The sequence below is a fragment of the Rhinopithecus roxellana genome, chromosome 8 (assembly GCF_007565055.1).
Source record: "Rhinopithecus roxellana isolate Shanxi Qingling chromosome 8, ASM756505v1, whole genome shotgun sequence".
In the NCBI taxonomy this organism is placed as follows: domain Eukaryota; kingdom Metazoa; phylum Chordata; class Mammalia; order Primates; family Cercopithecidae; genus Rhinopithecus; species Rhinopithecus roxellana.
The window spans coordinates 111,797,556-111,817,661 of NC_044556.1; the positions used below are offsets into that span (position 1 = coordinate 111,797,556).

Here is a 20,106-nt window from a genome sequence, read left to right on the forward strand (position 1 = left end):
CTGTTAATACTGGGACCCATTGTATGAGTGTGAAGTTTGGTGTTTACCCAAGAGACTTCCCCCCACTCCTTCTATGCTTGAGTTGTTTATCTGTAGTTTACAGCCTGAACTTTCAGGCTACCTTTTGTTAGAAGAGAAGTGATTTCTTTGAACTGCAGAGGTTAGAAAAGAAGCTATTTTGAGAGTGTTAAGGAGAATTATGGAAGGTTTACAAATTTGATGGGATTATCACACCCCTTGGCATCCTGTGGAAAGGTAAAAAGAATAAACCAAACTCTCAAAAAGCATCTCACCAAACTGAACTTAGAAACTAAAGTGCCTTGGACCAAATGTCTCCCATGGCGTTAGGATTAGGATTCAGACAGTCCCCAGAAGAGATTTGGGATTGTCCCCTACAAGTTATTATACGGACTCCCATATTTGGGCAGGGCTACAGATTCTCCCACTATGGAAACCAAAAACCAATTCTTAAGAAATTATATACTGGCCATATCCTCCACCTTGTCATCCCTCAAGTTAAAAGGTCTTGTGACTCAAGCGTCCCCTCTTGAGTTCGTGGTTCACTACTTCCAGCCTGGCAACTTGGTGCTGCCTAAGATTTGGAAAGAAGACAAGTTCCACCCAAGCTGGGAAGGTCCCTATCAAGTGTCCCTGCCCCTGAGACAGCCCTGTGAATGGCGGGGGGGACTCACTACACTGGAATCAAGAGACTGGTAAAAGAGCCCCGGGAAGGGAAGGAGAAAGAACAGTGGGAAGTGCACAGGTCACCTGACGAACCCTTAAAGTTAACTCTGAGAAAAATTTAAAAAGAAAGCGTGGGTTGGCCGCATTTCTGAAACGTAATATGGCTGGATGGGTTACTATACAAAGAGCAGAAGGTCAAAATGGAAACTGGCAGGGGACTCCCCCCCACCCAGTCAGGTTGGTGATTAATGTGATTGAGACGGTAGCACCCCAAACTGTAAGATTTGATGCCGGTCAGATTTTACCTTGTGGGAATTTAGAAAATCAGAGACAGATCTCACAGGCAGATAAATATCTTTGCCCTGAACCAGATGCAGGTTACAGTAGGGCATCACCCTTCCCCAGATGAGAGGATGTATGGTGGGCTACCCAATTGCAGGGTTGGACAGTAAACATGGTGTGGGTAACTCCAAACTGGAAACCCTTGAAGCATAAACTACCTCTGTCCAAGCACTCCCCACCAAATAACTGCCAGAATTGAGAATGCCATCCTATACTCATCACCCTTGACAATGCAGCCGTTCTAGACCAAGAACCAAAGGCAGCATCTTGGGTACATGGGTTAGGAGAAGACATCACAAGGAAAGACCCCCTAGGGCGGTTTGTTCTCAAGCTAATCAAGAACTCAGCCTCCCATTTGCCTGGAACTATGCCAACCCCAGACCCTAATAAACACTTCAGTCTACCAAATATTAACCCTAAAATGGTAACAATAATCCATTTGCCTGGAACTACTCCAACCCCAGACCCTAATAAACACTTCAGTCTACCAAATATTTGCCCTAAAATGGTAACAATAATTGAGGTAAAGGATCTAAGGCAAACCTTAGAAATTGAGACAGGGTATGGGGATGTGAATGCCTGGGTCAAATGGGTCAATTTTTCGGTACAAGCCCTCAACGAGAGTAACTACTACGCATCCACTGCAGGACCACCTCAGGCACAGGTGGTTCCGTTTCCCCTGGGATGGAATACTGATCCTAGAGGAATGTGTTGCATGTTGGCTCTATACCAGCACAAGGATGCACGGGAAAGTAAGACTTGTAAGAGTCTGTCATTGCTCTTTCCTGCATTGCGGAGCTCAGATCCCAGAGCAATCCCCTCGTTATCTATAGGGAATAGGAACTACTCCTCTTGCCTCTCCAGGCAGGGGGCAGAGTTCCATAAGCCTATGGGAGAACTCTCAACTTGTACCCACATCCTAAACATCACTGGTCAGTCGAGCAATGGCAATTACTCAGCTCTCCATACACCCCAGGCTGATGTCTAGTGGTATTATGGGAAAAGGAACCTACATAACCTATCACTGTCCAATTGGACCGGGATTTGTGCTTTAGTCTAACCGGCCATTCCCTTCACCCTGGCATTCCATAAGATACCCCAAAATACACATGGCCACTGAAACCAGAGAGAGTTCACAAATTCTTTTAATCTTAATGTGTATGTTGACTCAGTAGGAGTCCCTGGTGGGGGTGGGGGTTGCCTAATAAATTTAAGGCCTGAAACCCAATAGGTGCTGGGTTTAAGTCAGCACATTTCTGCTGGTCAACTATTAATAAGAATGTGGATTAAATTAACTACATCTATTATAATCAACAGGAATTCATCAGGATGAATTGAGGCAGGATGCCCTCAAAGGGTGGCTAGCCAGTTATATGCCACCAGCTAAAAGGCCTGGGAAAACAGGCTTGCACTAAACATGATACTAGAGAAAAAGGGGGCATGTGTGTTACGCTAGGTGGGAAATTTTGTACTTTCATTCCCAGCAATTCTGCCCCAAATGGGACCATCACAAAAGCTTTACAAGGACTAACAACTCTAGCCAACAAACTGGCAGAAAATGCTCAGAATTAATGACCCATTTATGGACTGGCTAGAAGGCTGATTTGGAAAATGGAAAGGAGTGGTAGCTTCGATCCTTCCATCTCTCATAATTGCAGCAGGATTCTTTTTTTTTTTTTTTTTTTTTTTTTTTTGAGACGGAGTCTTGGTCTGTTGCCCGGGCTGGGGGCTGGAGTGCAGTGGCCGGATCTCAGCTCACTGCAAGCTCCGCCTCCCGGGTTCACGCCATTCTCCTGCCTCAGCCTCCCGAGTAGCTGGGACTCCAGGCGCCGCCACCTCGCCCGGCTAGTTTTTTGTATTTTTAGTAGAGACGGGGTTTCACCGTGTTAGCCAGGATGGTCTCGATCTCCTGACCTCGTGATCCGCCCGTCTCGGCCTCCCAAAGTCACTTTGCTGGGATTACAGGCTTGAGCCACCGCGCCCGGCCTGCAGCAGGATTCTTAATAGCAGTGGAATATTGTATTATCCCTTGTGTGAGGGGACTAGCACAGAAATTAATTAAAACAGCTGTTAATAAACAAATGCCCGTGACTTACCAGCAAAATAACCTGCCACCATTAGAAACCAAATTAAACTCACTCTCCTATGAGGAAGAAAGTCAACAACTTCTAGAGTGATTCCAGGACCAAAAGGGTTTACATGAAAATGAGAACAAAAGAAGTAAGCAGAAAAGAGGAGGGCATTTGTGAGAAAACCTTTAAACGGTCCATTTGCATAAATTGAACCACTGGCAGCCCGTCTGCAGATGTAGCAACCACACGGCTCATGAACCCAGAAGGCCACAATAAGTGGACAGAATGTAAAGGAGGGGTCAGCCCATAAAAGGGAAGAAAGTTTTGTTATTGGGAAATCAAAACTTAAGTGGGGAAGAGGACGGGGTATAACTTTATAAGGGGGATAATGAAACTTAGGTGATGTCCGGGAAGATTGTAACCCCACAGGACTCGACCAGTGAGGAACCGGGGGAGGGACTTGTGCGCTGGGAGATAAATTACCTGTTGTGACTGCCCACCAGACACCCGCTCTTGCAAGACCGTTATTGAAAGTTTCTCTTTTGCTGTTCTTTGTGCCTCTAAGTTCATTCTTTGGGTGTGGAGGGGTGAGTGTGTTTCTCACAGATGCACCGCTGCACCCCTGCCAAGGTGACAGAGCCAGACCGTGTCTCAAAAAAATAAAAATACCAGCGAACTCAATGCAAAAGCCTGCAGTGCTTCAGACTTGAGAGTAACCTGCCCATGACTCTTGGGGCTCCATGAGGGAGACAAAAGACCCCCAGAAGGAGAGTGTATGGCACCTTTTTCTGGTTTCTCAAGGGGTCTCTGGAGTGTTAGAAGTCGCCTCTAGATTTCTCCATGTGCTATTGAAGGTGACAGGAAGGAAGAAGGGGCTAGCAGTAAATGGGAGAACAATTCTTGGAGGGCTCAATTTGGGGAGATTTTAAACTTCCCGAAACGGCCAAGGAAGTTTTACATTTTTCTCAATAAAAATCATGCCGACAACAACAACAAAAAAGTGAACAGATAGAAGGAACATAAAATTGTTTTTTTGTTTTTGTTTTTTTTGAGACGTATTTTTTTTTTTTTTTTGTATTTTTTTTTTTTTTTTTTTGTATTTTTAGTAGAGACGGCGTTTCACCGTGTTAGCCAGGATGGTCTCGATCTCCTGACCTCGTGATCCGCCCGCCTCGGCCTCCCAAAGTGCTGGGATTACAGGCTTGAGCCACCGCGCCCGGCCATAAAATTGTTTTTTAACAAAATTTCAGCTGACTGAAAAAAATTCCCAGGGTAGGAACAGGATCCGAAGAGAAAAGGCATTGCTCTATATATTTGCCGGGGAAAAAGCCCCCAAAAACTAAAAGAAAAAAGAAAAAGTAGAAGGGCCTTTTAAAAATACACAAGCGCCAGCTTCTGTTTCGTGAGCACGGGCCTAACACGGGAGTGTTAGAATTTCGGCTGTGGAGCTGCTCCACCCGCTCTGCTCCTGGGAGGGGCCCCGCCTCTCTTCAGTTTCCCAGCAGCGGTGGGAGACACACGTTTCTTCTGCCCACGGGAGGAAGCAAGACGAAAGAAAAAAGTTGCTATCACACTCTAAATACAAACCAGTTTTCTGTCAAAGGTATAGCTAAGCAACTGACTCAACGCCAAGCCAAATAAGCACAAAGGAGACCAGAACAAAGAAGCCCTTCATGGCTTTCACCAAGGTCTCCCGAGAGGGGCAGAAGTTGCAACCCTGCCCAGATCCAGACCACTCCAGGCAGCTCAAAGAAAGGAGAGTTTTAGTAGCTGCAAATGGGGCTACTGTCTGGCCGTCTTATCTAGGGTCTCAGCCTCTCAGCTGACTAGCTGCACGCAAAGGCCTGACAATCCGTATCTCCCACAGATGGAAGATTGCATGGCAGTCTGTAAGATCGGAAGTCAAAAGCTGTCTGTGGGAGTAGACAGGCTTGCAAAGTGAAAAGGTACCCCAAAAGGTAAGAGTTATGCAAATACCAAACTAACTTTTTACAAATGTTTCTTTTTATTTGTTTTGTCCTGAGTTAAAAGATTTGCATTTCCAAGAGACTGGTTTCCTGACTGGGAATCAAATCCGGGCTGTGGTGGTGAAAGCATGGAACCCTAGCCAGTAGATTAGGGTGGCCCGTCTTCTTTATCAATCCCAGGGGGATCCAAAGCAGGCAGCTTGGGTGCACTCTCTCTATATAATATATAATATATATTTTATATAATGTATGTTATATAATATATATTTTATATAATATGTATGCTATATATAATATATATTTTATATTTTATGTATATATATATACTTTTTGAGACAAAGTCTTGTTCTGTCACCCAGGCTGGCATGCAGTGTGGTGTGCTCATGGTTCACTGCAGCCTCAACCTCCCAGGCTCAAGCAGTCCTCCTGCCTACCCACGGCTGAGTAGCTGGGACTACAGGCGTGTGTCACATGCCTGGCTCATTTATTTATTTATTTTTTGTAGAGATGGAATCTCCGTACGATGCCCAGTCTGTTCTCCAACTCCTAGGCTCAAGCAAGACTTGACCTCCCGCAGTGTTGGGATTACAGGCATAAACCACTGAACCCAGCTACACAAAGGATTTATAACCTAGTTGTAAATCTGATTTCTGCCTTAAAAAAAGAAACCTTGCTAAGGGAGTTTCTAAGGCTATATATTTGTTTTGTGTCTTTTCATAGGTACCGATAAGATACCTGTTTAAGACAAGAGCTCGGCCGGGCGCGGTGGCTCAAGCCTGTAATCCCAGCACTTTGGGAGGCCGAGACGGGCGGATCACGAGGTCAGGAGATCGAGACCATCCTGGCTAACAGGGTGAAACCCCGTCTCTACTAAAAAATACAAAAAACTAGCCGGGCGAGGTGGCGGGCGCCTGTAGTCCCAGCTACTCGGGAGGCTGAGGCAGGAGAATGGCGTAAACCCGGGAGGCGGAGCTTGCAGTGAGCTGAGATCCGGCCACTGCATCTCCAGCCTGGGCGACAGAGCGAGACTCCGTCTCAAAAAAAACCAAAAAAACAAAAAAACAAAACAAAACAAAACAACAACAAAAAAAAGACAAGAGCTCTAAGTGGCCGGGCGTGGTGGCTCATGTCTGTAATCCCAGCACTCTGGGAGGCTGAGGTGGGTGGATCACCTTAGGTCAGGAGTTCGAGGCCAGCTAGCCAAGATGGTGAAACCCTGTCTCCACTAAAAATACAAAAAAAAAAAAAAAAAAAAAATCAGCCAGGCATAGTGGTGCGTGCCTGTAATCTGAGCTACTGGGGAAGTTGAGGCAGGAGAATTGCTTGAACTCAGGAGGTGGAAGTTGCAGTGAGCAGAGATCACTCCTCTGCAGCCTGGGTGATACAGCGAGACCCTGTCTCAAAAAAAAAAAAAGACAAGAACTCTCTAAAAAGTCTTCTTTTAAAATATAACTTTTTAATTTATTTATTATGTTTTTCAATATTTCAACTTTTATTTTAGATTCAGGGCGTACATGTGCAGATTTGTTACATGGGTATATTGCATGATGCTGAGGTTTGGAGTACAAAGCATCCTTTCACCCAGGTAGTGAGGATAGTACCTGATAGGTAGTTTTTCAACTCTTGTCCCCCTTCTCCCCTTTTCCCCCTCTCCCCCTCTCCCACTCTCCTACTCTCCTCCTCTCCCTGCTCTAGCAGGCCCCAGTGACTACTGTTTCCATCTTTATGTCCATGTGTATCCAGTGTTTAGCTTCCGCTTATAAGTGAGAACATGGCTGGGTGTGGTGGCTCACACCTGTAATCCCAGCACTTTAGGAGGCCAAGGCAGGCGGATCACCTGAGATTGGGAATTCAAGACCAGCCTGACCAACATGGAGAAACCCCGTCTCTACTAAAAATACAAAACTAGCTGGGTGTGTTGGTGTATGCCTGTAATCCCAGCTAGTTGGGAGGCTGAGGCAGGAGAATCGCTTGAACCCAGGAGGCCGAGGTTGCAGTGAGCCGAGATCGCATCATTGTACTCCAACCTGGGCAACAAGAGCGAAACTCTGTCTCAAAAAAAAGAAAAAAAAAATGTGAGAACGTGCAGTATTTGATTTTCTGTTTCTGCCTTAGTTCACTTAAGATAATGGCCTCCAGCTGCATCCACATTGCTGCAAAGAACACAATTTTGTTGCTTTTTATGGCTGTGTAGTATTCCATAGTGTATATGTACCACATTTTATCCAATCCACTGTTGATGGGCACCTAGGTTGATTCCAGCCAATTTATTTATTCCATAAGTGACTCAAACCAATAATCATTTTTTAATGTGAAGTTCTAGAGGTAGCTTTCCAGGTTTAGAAGAGCATAGGTGTTTGTGGTGTATTTAAAATGAGTGAGGTGGGCGCAGTGGCTCATGCCTGTAATCCCAGCAGTTTGGGAGGCCGAGGCAGGCGGATCACAAGGTCAGGAGATCGAGACCATCCTGGTTAACATGGTGAAACCTCATCTCTACTAAAAGTACAAAAAATTAACTGGGCGTGGTGGCGGGCACCTGTAGTCTCAGCTACTCAGGAGGCTGAGGTAGGAGAATGGCGTGAACCCAGGAGGCGGAGCTTACAGTGAGCCAAGATCACGCCACTGCACTCCAGCCTGGGAGACAGAGCGAGACTCCATCTCAAAAAATAAATAAATAAATAAATAAAATAAAAATAAAAACAATAAAATGAATGCGGAAGATGCACCCCCTCCCATGATCCCTCCCAAAAAACACATTCTCAGAAATAGGCTAAGATAGCCAGGCCTGGTGGCTCACACCTGTAATCCTAGCACTTTGGGAGGCTGAGGCAGGCAGATCACTTGAGGTTAGGAGTTCAAGACCAGCCTGGCCAATGTGGTGAAACCCCATCTCTACTGAAAATAACAAAAAATTAGCCAGATATGGTGACACATGCCTATAATCACAGCTACTCAGGAGACTGAGGCAGGTGAATCACTAGAACCCGGGAGGCAGAGGTTGCAGTGAGCTGAGATCATGCCACTGCACTCCAGCCTGGTGACAGAGCGAGACTGTGTCTCAAAAAAAAAAAAAAAAAAAAAAAAAACAAGCTAGCAAGAGGCTTGCTGCCATAGACAGCTAAGGATGGTTTATTCATGGGGTGCCTTAAGTGTCCCACAAATTTGTGAGAGGTTGCCAACCACAGACCTGTTAATCTGTGATACCTCCTGTGATTGAACTTTCCCAGGACTAATAGGGACTAACAAGCATTGCATTGACAAAAGTCCCTCATGTATGGGACTTAATACAAATGACCTTGAGCACTTGGCACATTCAGAACAGAGTGTGCTGCTTAGTATCTTACTTGTCACGGGGTTCCCAGTCTTTTTAGACTGGTGATGCGGTGTGGCTGTGCCCCCACCCAAATCTCCACTTGAATTGTATCTCCCATATTTTCCATGTATTGTGGGAGGGACCCCGGGGAGGTAATTGAATCATAGGGGACCAGTCTTTCCCGTGCTATTCTCATGATAGTAAATAAGTCTCATGGGATCTGATGGGTTTATCAGGGGTTTCTGCTTTTGCTTCTTCCCTGTTTTCTCTTGCTGTCACCATGTAAGTAGTGACTTTCACCCTCCGCCATGATTCTGAGGCCTCCCCGACCATGTGGAACTGTAAGTCCTATTAAATCTCTTTTTCTTCTCAGTCTCGGGTATGTCTTTGTAAGCAGTGTGAAAACAGACTAATGTAGTAAATTGGTACCAGTAGAGTGGGGCATTGCTGAAAACGTACCCAAAAATGTGGAAGCAACTTTGGAACTGGGTAACAGGCAGAGGTTGGAGGGCTCAAAAGAAGACAGGAAAATGTGGGAAAGTTTGAAACTTTCTAGACTTGTTGAATGACTTTGATGAAAATGCTGATAGTGATATGAACAATAAGGTCTAGGCTGAGGTGGTCTCAGATGGAGATGAGGAACTTGTTGAGAACTGGCTGTTGCCCAGGCTGGAGTGCAGTGGCGCGATCTCAGCTCACTGCAACCTCCTGAGTTCAAGCAATTCTCCTGTCTCTGCCTCCCAAGTACCTGGGATTACAGGTGCGCACCACCATTCCCTGCTAATTTTTCTATTTTTAGTAGAGACAGCGTTTTGCCATGTTGGCCAGGCTGGTTTCGAACTCCTGACCTCAGGTGATCCACTCACGTTGGCCTCCCAAAGTGCAGGGATTTACAGGCGTGACCTTCCAAGTCCGGCTGACTCTTGTTATGTTTTAGCAAAGAGACTGAAGGCATTTTGCCCCTGCCCTAGAGATTTGTGGAAATTTGAACTTCAGAGAGATGATTTAGGGTATCTAATGGAAAAAATTTCTAAGCAGCACAGCATTCAAGAGGTGACTTGGGTGCTGTTAAAAGCCTTCAGTTTTAAAAGGGAAACAGAGCATGAAAGTTTGGAAAATGTGTGGCCTGACAATGTGACAGAAAAGAAAAACTCATTTTCTGGGGAGAAATTCAAGCTGGCTACAGAAATTTGCATAAGTATCAAGGAGCCTAATGTTAATCCCCAAGACCATGGGGAAAATGTCTCCAGGTCATGTCAGAGACCTTTATAGCAGCCCCTCCCATCACAGGCATGGACGCCCAGAGGAAAAAGTGGTTTCATGGGCTGGGCCCAGTGTCTCCAGGCTGTGTGCAGTCTAGGGACTTGGTACCCTGTGTCCCAGATTAAAGAGGCCAACATACAGCTCAGGCTGTGACTTCAGAGGGTAGAAGCCCCAAGGCTTGGCAGCTTCCATGTGGTGTTGAGCCTGTGGGTGCACAGAAGTCAAGAATTGAGATGTGAGAACCTCCGCCTAGATTTCAGAGGGTATATGGAAATGCCTGGATGCCCAGGCAGAAGTTTGCTGCAGGGGTGGGGCCCCAATGGAGAACCTTTGCTAGGGCAATGCAGAAGGGAAATGTGGGGTGGGAGCCCCCACACAGAGACCCTACTGGGGCACCACCTAATGAAGCTGTGAGAAGAGGGCCACCATCCTCCAGACCTCAGAATGGTAGATCCACCAACAGCTTCCACCATGCACCTGGAAAAGCTGCAGACACTCAACGCCATCCTATGAAAGCATCTGGGAAGGAGTCTATACCCTGCAAAGTCAGAGGGGCAGAGCTGCCCAAGACCATGAGAACCCACCACTTGCAGCAGCGTGACCTGGATGTGAGACCTGGAGTCAAAGGAGACCATTTGGGAGCTTTAAAATTTGCCCCGCTGGATTTCAGACTTGCATGGGCCCTGTAACCCCTTCGTTTTGGCCAATTTCTCCCATTTGGAATGGCTGTATTCACCTAATACCTGTACCCCCATTATATATAGGAAGTAACCAGTTGGCTTTTGATTTTACAGGCTCATAGGTGGAAGGGACTTTCCTTGTCTCAGATGAGACTTTGGACTGTGGACTTTTGGGTTAATGCTGAAATGAGTTAAGACTTTGGGGGACTGTTGGGAAGGCATGATTGGTTTTGGAATGTGAGGACACGAGATTTGGAGGCACCAGGAGTGAAATGATATGGTTTTGCTGTGCCTGTACCCAAATCTTAACTTGAATTGTACCTCTCAGATTTCCCACATGTTGTGGGAGGGATCCAAGGGGAGGTAATTGAATCAGGGGGGCTGATCTTTTCCGTGCTATTCTCGTGATAGTGAATAAGTCTCACAAGATCTGATGGGTTTATCAGGGGTTTCTACTTTTGCTGCTTCCTCATTTTCTCTTGCCACCACCATGTAAGAAGTGCCTTTTGCCCTTTGCCATGATTCTGAAGCTTCTTCAGCCCATGTGGAACTGTAAGTCCAATTAAACCTCTTTTTCTTCCCAGTCTCGGGTAGGTCTTTGTAAGCAGTGTGAAAACGGACTAATACAACTGACCAACACACATGGCCCAAAAGTCATGCCATCTCACCCAACCACTCACTGGGTTGGCAGAGACCAAGCAAGAGTGCTCCCCACTTGGTCACAAGTCAGGCTCTTGAGAGCCTGACATAAAAGATATTAAACAAGATAAGAGGGAATTTTTATGACAGCAAGACAGAGACAAAGGAAAAAGATCAGACAACAAGAAATAGTCATACCAAAAATAAACCAGTGTTTGTGTGTCTAAAATTATCCTGTATAAATGCTTTACTTGGCTGGGTGCAGTGACTCATCCTGTAACTCTAGTACTTTGGGAGGCCAAGGCAGGAGGATTCCTTGAGTCCAGATGTCAGAGACATTTGAACAAGAGGGACTCCGTCTTGAATATGGGCTGGTTAAAAAAAGCTGAGAACTGCTGGGCTCCCAGGAGCTTAGGCATTCGCGGTCACAGAATGAGTTAGGAGGTCAGCACGAGATACAGGTCACAGCGACCCCACTGATAAAGCAGGATGTGGTAAAGAAGCCGGGCAACCCACCAGAACCAAGATGGTAATGAAAGTGACCTCTGCTCGTCCTCACTGCTCATCCTCACTGCTCGTCCTCACTGCTCGTCCTCACTGCTCGTCCTCACTGCTCATCCTCACTGCCCGTCCTCACTGCTCGTCCTCACTGCTCATTATGCGATCGTTATTATAATGCATTAGCATGTGAAAAGACACTCCCACCATCACCATGGCTGTTTACAAATACCATGGCAACATCCGGAAGTTACCCTATATGGTCTAAAAGTGGGGAGGATCCCTCAGTTCCTGGAAATCCAGTCCTCTTTCCCGGAAAACTCATGAATAATTCACCCCTTGTTTAGCATACAATCAAGAAGTAACTGTGAGTATACTCAGCTGAGCAGCTTATACCACTGCTCTGCCTCTGCAGTAGTCATTCTTTTGTTGCTTGACTTCTCTAATAAACTTCCTTTTACTTTACTCTATGGACTCGCCCTGTGTTCTTTCTTGGGGGAGGTCCAATAACCCTCTCTTGGGGTCTAGATTGGGACCCTTCTCCGGTAACACAGGAGTTTGAGGCCAGCCTCAACAACGGAGACTTCATCTCTACAAAAAAATCAAAAAGTTAGCGGGGAATGGTGGAGTGCACCTATGGTCCCAGCTACACAGGACACTGAGGCAGGAGAATCCCTGGAGTCCAGGAGGTCAAGGCTGCAGTGAGCCATGACTGTGCCACTGCACTCCAGCCTGGGCAACAGAGCTGATTCTAAATAAATAAATACATGCTTTCTTCCCATTTATCTTAAATTTAGAAAAGGAAAAGGAAACACTGTTTAGTGTCTGCTTGATTGGATTGCACAGACAGATGCTGTCTGAAATGTTTCTTCCTTGGTGCGGTAAAGAAATAGCACTTGAACATAAATTTAATTTATTTCGTAAGGCCATTTTTACTTCTTGCAGAAAGGGTACACTCATCAGCAGTTTTGCCACGAGAGTACACCAAACAAAGGATACAGGGTCATTTATAACCCGATGTGTCCACCCTACTGCTGTGTCTGGAACGGGCCCTCACATTCTGTATTTGTCTCGACTGGCTAGCAACTTAGAACTTTTTAAAAGAGGCAAAGGCAGAGGAGAACAAAGGAAGGAGGAAGTAACTTGTGGAATGCTGAGAAAGGTAAAAACACTTTTAAATAAGGAAGAGGAACAGGCTATGACCTAATGCTTGCTGGACCAGTGTCAGCATGCTAGGGACAAATATTTAGTCTAAATTGTGGGAGCTAAGAACATAAAGAACATTGATTTCTTTATCACAGCTAGCAGATATTTAGGAATGTTAGCACAGGTCTTTGAATAAATTTTGCTTCTAAGAGAAGTTACTATTTATTCCTAATTAGATGGGGAGGAAAGTCTTTGAAGAGGAACCTCTACTTTACTTTTTACAGATGCCAAGAATCTAATTACTCCCAAATTCTTCCCCTTCTGCTGGCCTGTCAGGCCTGGGACTCCTGGCTTTGGAAGAGCTAAACAGTTTTTGTGATCCTGCTCACAGCGCCAAATCTGTAGGGGTCAAGAGAAAGCTGCTTCACCCTCTGAAGTTTTGGTGCAAAATCAACTGACAAGAGGCGGATTAACAGGGAGATAAGCATACACAATTTTATTTTAACTCACACAGCAGGGGTAATTGTAGGAGAATGATTACTGTGCCACTGTTTTTTTTTTTTTTTTTTTTTTTTTTTTGAGACGGAGTCTTGCTCTGTCTCCCGGGCTGGAGTGCAGTGACCGGATCTCAGCTCACTGCAAGCTCCGCCTCCCGGGTTTACACCATTCTTCCTGCCTCAGCCTCACGAGTAGCTGGGACTACAGGCGCCGCCACCTCACCCGGCTAATTTTTTGTATTTTTAGTAGAGACGGGGTTTCACCAGTGTTAGCCAGGATGGTCTCGATCTCCTGACCTCGTGATCCGCCCGTCTCGGCCTCCCAAAGTGCTGGGATTACAGGCGTGAGCCACCGTACCTGGCCCAGTATCTTTTTTGTTACTTGGTTATTTCATTTGCATAGTGTCCTCAAGATTTATCACTATTGTCAATATAACAAAATTTCAGCTTTTAAAAGCTGAATAATATTCAGTTATTTGTGTTTTTCAAACTGTCCTTTTCCATTTTTTCATTGAGGGAGTTTGGTTTCCCCCCACTGTATTTTAATGCAAAACAAAAGGAAAATGTCCCAGGCTGAGAGAAGCGGTAAAGCCCGAAGCATCACTCTCTGCGCAGACCCCAGTCGTGGGCGTTGGGCATTGTTAGGCAGCCCCATTTCCCTTAGGCACTTCCCCTCGCTTTGTTGATTAAAGGAAGAAACTGAGGCAAAATTAATATAAGTGGAGTTTATTTGGGCCAAATTTGAGGACTGTAACCCGGGAAAGATAGATTCAAGTTGCTCTGAATATATCCTCCAATTAGCAGCAGTCGCAAGTGAGTTTGTAAAGGATGAAACAGGCAGTTCCTCAGCTGTTTATCAAAAATTTATATTAAAATAACATAAGCTATTGGTTAGCTACACATTTTTCTTTGTATCACAAATGCTGGGAACATGAAGATAATAGGTGATGTAGCTAGACAGGAACAAAATACCTTTAAACAATTGCCCCCTCTCCCCGGCCTCCCGATACTCCTGTCTCTCTGAGCCTGAAAAATTAAATTGTTTGAAACCGGGAGATGGGGGCTGCAGAGAGCCTAGATTGCATCACTGAACTCCAGCCTAGGCCACAGAGCAAGACTCTGTCTCAAAATAAATAAGTAAATAAATTTTGTATGCCTCACATAACTCAGAATGTTCTGGGCTACTTTCTCTTCTCACCTCCAGGCATGGGAAAGCGAAGATGCACTCCCAGTGGAGGGGGGTTTCTTACGGCTCCAAGCACAGTTTCCGCTCTTACTACCCATTAGCAGTCGTGTAGCCTATTCTAAAATTAAAGTGTCTCGAGTGGGACAAATACTGAAAAAAATGTTTTTTACAAGTAATGTGCTGCTACTGGGGATTCTGGGGTGATCCGTCCTGGGACAGTCTCCTCTGCACCCTGTCTGGCCTGGGGCCAAGGAGTGATCTTGAGCAGTCACTGCAGCGGCTAACCGTGGAATCTAGGGTGAAAGACCAGGAGGCTGCCCAGAGTGCACGTCCAGGGGCCCTAGAATGTGGGCAACAAAGCTGCATTTGCACATCCAGAGGCCCTAGAATATGGGTGACAAAGCCGTATTTGCACATCCAGGGGCCCTAGAATGCGGACGACAAAGCCGTATTTGCACATCCGGGGGCCCTAGAATGCGGACGACAAAGCCGTATTTGCACATCCAGGGGCCCTAGAATGCGGACGACAAAGCCGTATTTGCACATCCGGGGGCCCTAGAATGCGGACGACAAAGCCGTATTTGCACATCCAGGGGCCCTAGAATGCGGACGACAAAGCCGTATTTGCACATCCAGGGGGCCCTAGAATGCGGACGACAAAGCCGTATTTGCACATCCGGGGGCCCTAGAATGCGGACGACAAAGCCGTATTTGCACATCCGGGGGCCCTAGAATGCGGACGACAAAGCCGTATTTGCACATCCGGGGGCCCTAGAATGCGGACGACAAAGCCGTATTTGCACATCCAGGGGCCCTAGAATGCGGACGACAAAGCCGTATTTGCACATCCGGGGGCCCTAGAATGCGGACGACAAAGCCGTATTTGCACATCCAGAGGCCCTAGAATATGGGTGACAAAGCCGTATTTGCACATCCAGGGGCCCTAGAATGCGAGCGACAAAGCCGTATTTGTGCTTCTGTTACTGGAAAGGGGTCCCAATCCAGACCCTAAGAGAGGGTTTTTGGATCTCGCACAAGAAAGAATTAGGGCGACTCCGTAAAGTGAAAGCAAGTTTATCAAGAAAGTAAAGGAATAAAGAATGGCTACTCCACAGACACAGCAGCCCCGAGGGCTGCTGGTTGCCCATTTTGATGATTATTTCTTGATGATACGCTAAACGAGGGGTGGATTATTCATGTCTCCCCTTTTTGGACCATACCGGGTGACTTTCTGACGTTGCCATGGCGTTTGTAAACTGTCATGGCGCTGGCGGGAGTGCAGCACGGAGGACAACCAAGGTCACTCTCGTGGCCATCTTGGTTTTGGTAGGATTTGTCTGGCGTCTTTACTGCAACCTGTTTTATTAGCAAGGTCTTTACGACCTGTATCGTGTGCCGACCCCCATCTCATCCTGTGACTTAGAAAGCCTTAACTGCCTGGGAATGCAGCCTACCAGGTCTCGGCCTCATTTTACCCAGCCCATGTTCAAGATGGAATTGCTCTGGTTCCAAGGCCTCTGACATTTCGGTATTCCAGCCGTGCAGGTGCTGCGGAGACCTGGCGTCCATTCCCGGGACCAGTGGGAACACGCACATGCACATTTGGTAAAGGGTTACTGTGGAGAGGCACAGGCCCTGTTTTTTCTTTTTTTGTGGGACAGGGTCTCACTTAGTTGCCCAGGCTGGAGTGCAGTGGCGCGATCTTGGCTCACTGCAAACCCCACCTCCTGGGTTCAAGCGATTCTCATGTTCCTGGCCTCATGTGATCCACTCCCCTTGGCCTCCCAAAGTACTGAGATTACAGGCCTGAGCCACCGCACCCGGCTAATTTTTCTATTTTTAGTAGAGACGGGGTATTTTTAGTAGAGATGGGGTGTTTTTAGTAGGGACGGGGTTTCACCATGTTGGCCAGGTTGGTCTCAAACTCCTAACCTCGTGATCTGCCCCCCTCGGCCTCCCAAAGTGCTGGGATTACAGGCGTGAGCCACGGCGCTCAGCCCCCTATGGTCGTTTTTAAAACAAATTGCAAGGTCATGCGTTTTCCTCCCAGAAGAGTTACAAATCGATCCCCAGCACTGCCAAATTTAGCTGGAGCTGGTTTTCCACAAGTTGTACTTGGCCACCAGAGGGCGCCGAGGACAGTGCGGACGCCGTCAGCGTGTGGGTCGGTCCAGCTGGAAAATGAACCGGAAACCCGGGCACTGAGGCTCACGCCTGTAATCCAGCACTGCAGGGGGCGAGGCGGGCGGATCACTCGAACTCAGGAGTTTGAGATCAGCCTGGGCAACATGGTGAAGCCCCATCTCTACTGAAAATACAGAAAAAATATGCCGGGCGCGGTGGCTCACGCCTGTAATCCCAGCACTTTGGGAGGCCAAGCGGGCGGATCACCTGAGGTCAGGAGTTTGAGACCAGCCTGGCCAATACGGTGAAACCCTGTCTCTACTAAAAATACAAAAGTTAGCCTGGCTTGGTGGCGCGCGCCTGTAATCCCCGCGAAGCTGAGGCAGGAGAATCGCTTGAGCCCGGGGGCGGAGGTGGCAGCGAGCCGAGATCGCGCCACTGCACTCCAGCCTGGGCCACGGGGTGAGACTCCGTCTCAAAGAAAAAAAGAAAGAAAACGACACGAATCGGGGTGTGTTACACCACCAAGCCTGGCTTGTTTAACAGCTTCCCCAGCGCCCCAGTCTGTATTACTGCGAGTGTGAGAGCGACCAGCCCTGCAAAGGCTTCCCCGCGTCCCGGGCCCCGCGCTCCGCGCCCACCGCTCACTCCGCGCCCCTCGCCAACCCCCGGTGCGAGCCCAGGGCACCGAGCCCCGCAGTCGCTCAGGTCCACCCGCTGCCTGCAGCCAGCGCACACTGGGTCCTGGGACCAGCACTGAGCGCCTTTTCCGTTTCTTCTTACAGGTACAAGGTTGGGTTTCAGCCGAGCCAGTCTGAGCCCCTTTCCCGCGCCCTCTGGTGGGAGGTGTTCGCTTTTCTGCACACCCGTGTGAAGGATTCACCGGCCCTCCTCGGGTGGCCGTTACTTTACAGGAGCAAAGCAAGGTACGGGACGTTGTTCCCTCTTTTCTGTTTCTTCCTTTTCTTTCTCCTCCGCCCCCTCCCCGCCTCCACATTCCTCCCTCTTCCTCCTTATTTCTTCTTCCTTCTTCCTATTGAATTTGGGATTGGAAAGTTTGAAGCTCCTGAAGGAGGCCAGCTGGTTGGCCTCCTTCTTGCCGACTTTGGGCATATCATGGCTTTGTTTAGAGTTGATTGTGAGAAGGAAATAAACCATAACACTTCGGTACATGTGTGTTAATTGTTGATACGCGCACACACACAAATGTGAATGGGCGCTTATATGTCATTATTTCCTTCTAGATATATCTTTATCTATATTGACATATTTTAGAGTCATACTTTTTATCCACGATGGCTCTGTTCACAGAGGGTTGAGCTGTGGACAATGCATCTCGGTTTCTTGTATTTTTGCAGTTTACATTGTGTGTGGTGGGGTACATGTCTGTATTATCTGCACAGAAATTAAAACAATTTTTTAAAAATTTCAGTTGGATCAGGAGATACATGTATGTATGTGGCACACAGCTTTCTTCACTTAGCAACACATCAGACGCAGTGTAGATGTGCGGATGAAACCACCACTGCAAAATTATCGCTGAGACACTCAGAGAAACCTGACATGGCTGACTCTTGCTTTTAGCCTCACAGGCTGGCTGTCTTAGCTCATTCCTAAGCATGGGCCTGAAACCGCCATTGCAAAATTGTAACTGAGACAGCAAGAGAGATCTGACCCAACCGACTCCATCTTGCTTTTAACCTCCAAGCTGTCCTTGTTCATTCCTGGGTGTAGGCTGAACTAACTTTGGCAGGAACTTAATTTATAGCTTAAAACAAAGACAATAACAGCCCTTTCTCTTTTTTTTTTTTTTTTTTTTTGAGACGGAGTCTCGCTCTGTCGCCCGGCCTGGAGTGCAGTGGCCGGATCTCAGCTCACTGCAAGCTCCGCCTCCCGGGTTTACGCCATTCTCCTGCCTCAGCCTCCCGAGTAGCTGGGACTGCAGGCGCCGCCACCTCACCCAGCTAGTTTTTGTATTTTTTAGTAGAGACGGGGTTTCACCGTGTTAGCCAGGATGGTCTCGAACTCCTGACCTCGTGATTCGCCCGTCTCGGCCTCCAAAGTGCTGGGATTACAGGCTTGAGCCACCGCGCCCGGCCACAGCCCTTTCTCAAAACAAACATCCTTCCTGCCTGGGGATTAGACTGCCTTTGTAGGATTAACAAATTAGCCACAAGATCAGAAACTACAGTTTAGGAGTCATGCAGCTGGAGGCTATAAGATTCTGACCCTCCCTAAACTGCTCAGTGCTTGAGATATTTTGCAGACCCTGCACTTAACGGATCAGCTGGCACCACCCAGATGGATAAACTGGCTCATCTGATCTTGTGGCCCCACCCAGGAACTGACTCAGTGCAAGAAGACAGCTTCAATTCCCTACGATTTAATATCCTACTAACCAATCAGCACTCCTGGCTCATTGGCTTCCCTTCACCCACCAAATTGTCCTTAAAACCTCTGATCTCCAAATGCTTGAGGAGACTGATTTGAGTAATAATAAAACAAGGCTCCCGCACAGCCGACTCCGCGCGAATTACTCTTTCTCTATTGCAATTCTCCTGTCGTGATAAATCGACTCCATCCAGGCAGCCAGCAAGGTGAACCCACTGGGTGGTTACAGGCCACGCTAACTTTGGGAGAAATTTAGTTTGTGGTTTAAATGATAATAGCTCTTCCCCAAAACTCAACTGCGCTTGTAAAACTAATGAAAGACCACCAAGTTAGGAGGATGACAGGGCCCTGAATTCTACTGAGTTGTAAGCATACTTACCCACCGTTATTCCAGAGAACACAAGATTTGCAGCTTCCCCAATTACTCTTGCAAAGAACATCGCTACTGTAGCACCTGAGAATGGCCTTTTGCGATGTCTTTTCAGGCTTTTGCACTTCTGACAATTGATGGCTGCACTTGGACTAGCCAGCCGGTCCCGCGTCCCCACCAGAAGCACAAGAGGACAGCTCCAACTCTCTAGGATTTCAGCTCTGACCAGTCAGCACGCCCGGCTCACTGGCTTCCCCACACCCACCAAAGTGTTCTTAAAAACTCTGCTGCCTGAATGCTCACGGAGAGTGATTTGAGTAATAATGAAACTGTGGTCTCCCGCACAGTCGACTCTGCGTGAATTACTCTTTCTCCATTGCAATTGCCCCATCTTGAGAAGTCGGCTCTGTCCAGGCAGCGGCAAGGTGAACCCACGGGGCGGCCACACTGATATGATTCCCCCTTTGCAATTTTTACTCTCTTGGTGCTGCAAACAGTTCCTCACTGGGGACCCTTGTATATGTATCACATGAGCATGAATCAGAATTTCTTTAGGAAACATACATACTAGTGGGTATGTGCATGTTATTTAACTTCTCTGTAGCACTGTTTCCTCACTCATCAAATGGGGATCAAGTAGTTCTCACCACACAGGGTTATTGTAGAAATAATTTAGTATACATAATATATAATGCAATAACAAGTACTGATGTCTACTTTTTTTAGGTTATATGATAATACCTTATACATAGTACATGTGTGGTTATATATATTGCAGTATAGAGTACGATCTATAATTTACAGAACTGTTGCTTGTACATAACAAATGCTGTCCTTGCAATATTTTGCTCAGAAGGATGGTTTATGTATATATATGTAACAAACCTGCACGTTGTGCACATGTACCCTAGAACTTAAAGTATAGTTTAAAAAA

General features: G+C 46.9%; 1 long non-coding RNA gene across 1 annotated transcript; it reads left to right on the forward strand.

The window, feature by feature from the left end:
• The first annotated feature begins 16,878 nt into the window (after positions 1–16,878).
• LOC115899182 lies at positions 16,879–19,898 on the forward strand. Its single transcript, XR_004058875.1, has 3 exons — positions 16,879–16,922; positions 17,197–17,337; positions 19,288–19,898. It is a non-coding gene; the product is annotated as an uncharacterized LOC115899182 (long non-coding RNA).
• Positions 19,899–20,106: the final 208 nt, after the last annotated feature.